The following is a 6170-nucleotide window of genomic DNA, read 5'->3' as shown; positions in this document are numbered from 1 at the left end:
GGGGCAACCATAAGGAGAAAACACCCTCAGCCCATCACCCTCCCATTTTCTTCTCTACCTCTGTCTGGCCAGTCACGGCTTTATCCTGCCACTGCTCCTAGCATTCAAATTGGGTCATGCTCTTTGTCTAGGATACTCATATTCTTCAGAGTGGAGCGCCTGCAAGATAAGCAAGTCTCTCTTCGATGGATTAAAGATGGCCAAAAATTCTTTGACATTTCCCCCACTGGGCTATGGGGTCTATGTCCTCGCCCCTCTAACCTGGGCTGGCCTCAGTGACGTGCTGCACCATGTGGTAGAAGTGGTCTTGCAGCTTCCACTCGGGCCCCTTGTCGCCTTGAGCTTCCAAGTAGGAGTTCAGCTACTCTGAGAAAGTCGTACTAGAAAAACCATGGAGAAGTGCCACAGAGAGGCCCTGAGACTCCAGTAAGAAGAGAAAGAGATGCCAGGCAGCCCCTAACTGTTCCAGCTTCCAGCCATCAGATCATCCCAGCTGAGTCCCTGGATATCACAAGTCATCTCTGCCAAATCAGATTCTTGAGCAAAATAAATGATCGTTGTTGTTTCAAGAGACTAAGTTTTGGGGTGGTTGTTATGTAGCAATCAATAAGCGGGACACTCCCTCTTGCTGATACTGATTTATCACTTCTTGTAGCATAAGTCTGATGTGCTGTTAAGCTCTAGAACCAAAAGTGAGGATGGGAAAGGACACAGCAGGTGAAGGGAATGGAGAACCCGGTACTGCTGTACTCTTAGTGCAGTAACATATGAGCACTACTGATCATCGGTGAGGGGATGGTTACATGGTAAAGGGGAAAACTTAAAAAAAAATTACTACTGTGTGTTTATTTCTAGTTTCCTTTCATTTATGGAAAGTGAAAATGGTTTTGTGTTTAACATAGTGAAATCAAATTATACTTAAAAATAAATTTATGTCACACCCATTAGGATGTCTTCTCTTAAAAAGAAAACAGAAAATAAGTGTTGGCAAGGAAATGGAGAAATTGGAACCCTTCAGTTTCTTGTAAAATGGTACAGCTGCTGTGGAAAACCACATGTCACTTCCTCAAAAAATTAAACATAGAATTACCATCTGATCCAGCAATGCCACTTCTCGTTATATACACAAAGGAATTAAAAGCAGAGATTCAAATAGATACTTGTACACCAGTATTCATTGCAGCATTCTTCATAATAGCCAAAAGGTGAAAACAACCCAAATGTCCACTGACAGATGAATGAATAAAGAAAAGGAGGGCTATCCATACAATGGAATATTATTCAGCCTTACAAGGAAGGAAACTGACACACGCTACCACATGGATGAACCTTGAGAACATACTAAGTGAAAGAAGCCAGTCACAGCAGGACAAATATTGTGTGATTCCACTAATAAGAGTTATATCACATAGGTCAGACTCACAGAGACATTAATTCTGGGAGCTATTTGTGATGTTTAATCACCCACAAGCATTATGATCCACCAGTGAGAGTCCTGAGTTTTATTGGGGGTTGGTTCCTGCACAGGGGAAGCATCCCTGGCACAGCACAGCCAGTAAGAGACGAGGTGACTCCAAGAGATGGGGAGGTCAGACGGTTTCGGAAGGTTTAACAACCAGGCATCTGCACTGTCCCTGGGGGAGAGCTGGGACAGCCCGGAGGGGCCCAAGGGTTCTCGCCTCCCCCAAAAGGAGAAGACAGCATGCGCAGGCCCAGAGGACGCCCGGGTAAGTCCCTCCACGTGGCCTCAGGGATGGCAGAGCGGCGTGTTACAGGCCTGAGCCAGGTTGGGCAGAGTCTGGGGTAGAAGGGCCAATAGCCCTGACCCAAGACTGACAGGCATGCGATCTCCCAAGGGTCTTTAAACCTCCACGCCCTGATGCACTAGGTACCTGGACTATGAGCGTGGGAGGCCGGGGTGCGGGGGTGGGGAGGGGGCGGGGAACGAGAGAAGGCGGGCGCCAGAAGGGCGCCACCTGGATGCCCACCTGCCTGCAGCCAGCCCCCTGGACACAAACCTCAGCGGTGGGGGAGGCGTACATGTGGAGGGGCTGCCTGGCATGGGGTGTCTGGGCCCAAAAGGGTTAAGGCAGGCATCAATATGAGGTGGGGATGAATTATAGATCTATTCTTAGTAACACAACACAGCTGAAGATGGGCGTTATTTGCCAAACCCAAATCAGAACGATTAAGTGAAAGTCTAAATGAATAACTCTACCACCCTCATCCCAAAACTCCTCTCCCCACTGAGCTCCCCTAGTGCTGGCAACCTGGTTTATATCTCCCGGAAAGGAGACTGGATTTTACTCTATGTACTAGACACCTCTGGTACCTCTTTTCCCTTCCCTTTGGACCAACTCTGATTTCAGCTGCATACCTGCACCTTTTGTAAAAGATCAGGCTGACCTCATGCTAGTAGCCTTTGACCTTCAGGAAACATAAGGTCTCTTTCTGCTTTCAGTTTCAAGGCTGTATCTGATGCTGAATGCTATGGTCTGAACATTTGTGTGTCCCCACCCCACCCCTCCATTCATGTGTTGAAACTTAACCCCTAAGGTGATGATATTTGGAGATGGGACCTTAGGCAGGTGGTTAGGTAATGAGGGTGGAGCCATCATAAATAGGGCCAGTGCCCTTATGAAAGAGGCTCCAGAAAGATCCTTTGCCCCTTCTGCCATATGAGGATACAGCAAAATGATGACAGCCTATGAACCAGGAAGCGAGTTGTCACCAGACACCAAATCTGACAGTGCCATGACCCTGGACTTCTAGCATCCAGAACTGTGAGAAATAAATTTCTGTTGTTGAAAAGCCACTCAGTGTGTGGTATTTTGTTATAGCAGCCTGAATGGAATAAGACACGGTAAGAGCCAACCTGGCTCATTTTTAAGAGCAGCCTGTAAATGTGGTCAATTAACACCCCAGGGTTAACCCTCAACTGATGGGGAGATGGGAGCTGGTGTTTAAATGCTCTAGCTTCCTGTTCTTCAGTGGTCAATTCTGGGCGGCCTCTGAATGTTTTTAAGGAGGCCCCCAGTGGAATAAAACCCAGGTTTCCCACAGGGATGACCTTAATAATGCACTTTTATATTGGCTTTTCCTCTTTCCCTGTGTCACTCTCTTAGCTTTCTAGCTCCAAATTTCCAGGATCAACTCCGGAATAAAATACCTGCTCTCAAAACCTTTTCTCAGTTTCTCTTTTTAAAAAGATTTTTATTAAAAAGTATATAGCTATCATACATTATATTAGTTTCAGGTGTACACCATAGTTATTCAACATTTATATACCTAAAGAAGTGATTACCATGGTTAAGTCCAGCAACCATCTGACACTGTCCCATGCTATCACAATATTATTGACTATATTCCCTATGCTGTATGTTACATCCCCGTGACTTATTTGTTTTATAACTGGAAATTTGGACCTCTTATTGCCCGTCACATTCCCCCTTTTTTATTTTTCAATTATAGTTTACATTCAATATTATTTTATATTAATTTCAGGTGTACAGCATAGTAGTTAGACATTTATATAACTTAAGAAGTGATCCCGATGAATTTAATACTTACCTGGCACTATATACATAGTTAGCATATTATTGACCATATTCCCTATGCTTTACTTTACATCCCCATAATTTTGTGACCACCAATTTGTACTTCTTAATCCCTTCATGTTTTTCATGCTGACCCCCAACACTCCTCCCATTTATCACCCTGATAATTCTAGTACCCATCTAACACCATGTTCTGATTTTATTACAATATCATTGACTCTATTCCTTATGCTATACCTTACATCTCCATGGCTACTTTGTAACAACCAATATGTACTTCTTAATCCCTTCCCCTTCCCTAACCACCCTGACATCTGGCAACCATCAAAATGTTATCTGTATCTATGAGTTTGTTTCTGTTTTGTTTGTTCCTTTTGTTCTTTAGATTCCACATATAAGTGAAATCACATTGCATCTGTCTTTCTCTGTCTGACATACTCCACTCAGCACAATACCCTCGAGGTCCATCCATGCCGCTGCAGATGGCAAGAACCCATTCTCTTCCCTGGCCAAGCAATATTCCATCAAATATACGTACCATTCATCCATTTACCCATTCATCCATTGAGGAACACCCAGGCTGCCTCCACATCTTGGCCATTGTAACAATGCTGCAATGAATATACAGATACACATGTCCCCTCGAAATAGCATTTTGGATAAATACCTAGGAGTGGGATTACTGGGTCCTTTGTCTCGTTATAGCCTTTGTTTTAACATCTACTTTTTCTGGTATAAGTATTGCTACTTCAGCTTTTGTTTGTTTCCCTTCTCATGAAATACCTTTCTCTATCCCTTTATTTTCCGTCTATGTGTGTCTTTCAATCAGAAGTGAGTCTCTTGCAGGCAGGATAGTAAGAGTCTTGTTTTCTTATCCATTCAGCCACCCTATCTTTTTATTGGAGCATTTGGTCCATTTACATTGAAAGAAATTGTTGATATGTAGTTACTGCCATTTTATTACTCATATTTTCTTATCTTTTTTTTTTTGGTCTTAAAGAAGTCCCTCTAATATTCCTTGTAATACCGGTTGGTGGTGATGAACTCCTTTAGCTTTTTCTTGTCTGAGAAGCTCTTTATCTCTCCTTCAATTTTAAATGATAGCATTGCTGGGTAGGGTAATAGGTCCTGGCTTTTCATCACTTTGAATATTTCCTGCCAATCCCTTCTGGCCTGCAAAGTTTCTGTTGAGAAATCAGCTGACAGTCTTATGGGGGCCCCCTTGTAGATAACTAACTGCTTTTCTCTTGCTGCTTTTAAGATTCTGTCTTTAACCTTTGCCATTTTAATTAGGATGTGTCTTGGTGTGGGCCTCTTTGGGTTCATCTTGTTTGGTACTCTCTGCACTTGCTGGGTTTGTAGGTCTATTTCCTTCACCACTTTGGTGAAGTTTTCCATCATTATTTCTTCAAATAGGTTTTCAATTCCCTGTTCCCTCTCCTCTCCTTCTGGTACCCCTATGATGTGAATGTTGTTACAGTTATTGTTGTTCCAGAGGTCCATTAAACTATCCTCATTAAAAATTTTATTTTTTTTCTTTTTGCTGTTCCAATTGGGTGTTTTCTACTTTGCCTTCCAAATGGCTTATTCAGTCCTCTGCTTAATCTAGTCTGCTGGTGATTCCTTCTAGTGCATTCTTCATTTCAGTTATTCGATTCATTTCTGACTGGTTTCTTTTTATGGTTTCTATGTCCATTTTAATGCTTGCTATCTCTTTGTTGAAGTTCTCACTAAGTTCCTAGAGCATCCTTATAACCATTGCTTTGTACTCTGTATCTGATAGGCTGCTTGCCTCCATTTTATTTGGTTCTTTTTTTGGAGTTTTCTCCTGTTTTTTAATTTGCGATGTATTTCTTTGTCTCATTTTGCCTGCCTCTCTGTGTTTGTTTCTATGTATTAGGTAGATCTGCTACATCTCCTAATCTTGCTGGGTGGCCTTATATAGTAGGTGCCCTGTGAGGCCGTGGCACAGTCTTCCTGGTCATCTGTGCTGTGTACTCAGGAGTGTCCCTTGTGTGGGTTGTGTGTGCCCCCCTGTTATAGTTGAGCCTTGATTTTTATTGGCACATCAGTGGGTGGGATTGACCCTCAGGATGACTGGCTGCAGTGTCTGGCCAAACCCACAGGTTACCGACTGCTATACAGAGGGCTTACCCCGCTTCCCCTCTGTGGGCTCTGTTGCATGTTGAGACCCCCCTTCGTGTGTGCCACTTACGGGGCTAATTGAGTGGTGCTCTGTTATGGTCTGAAGCCAACATCCAAATATGTTTGTTCTGGGGCCTCTCGGGAGGGACTCTGGTGCAGGCCCAGGTCAGCCACTGCCTATGACCAGCTGGGGACTACCTAGTAGAGCTATAAAACAATCCACCATTGGTCACTGCGTGTGCTGGACCTGGAGGCACATCGGAGAGGCCATGTTGCAAATCTCAGTGTATATTTTTGAGGGAACCCAAGTTAAGATACTCTCCACGTGGAGAGGCCATAATGAAATGTCTGTGTCCTGGTGCAATCATTCTAGAGTGAAGCCAGGGGACAGGCCCCACCCATGCTACAGAGCTTCCAGTGAGCATTTGAGTGTCTCAGCCCTAAATATAGATCAAGGCCCAGGGCTGG

This window comes from Rhinolophus sinicus, chromosome X (genome assembly GCF_036562045.2).
Source record: "Rhinolophus sinicus isolate RSC01 chromosome X, ASM3656204v1, whole genome shotgun sequence".
Taxonomy (NCBI): domain Eukaryota; kingdom Metazoa; phylum Chordata; class Mammalia; order Chiroptera; family Rhinolophidae; genus Rhinolophus; species Rhinolophus sinicus.
This window is presented reverse-complemented; position numbering follows the sequence as displayed.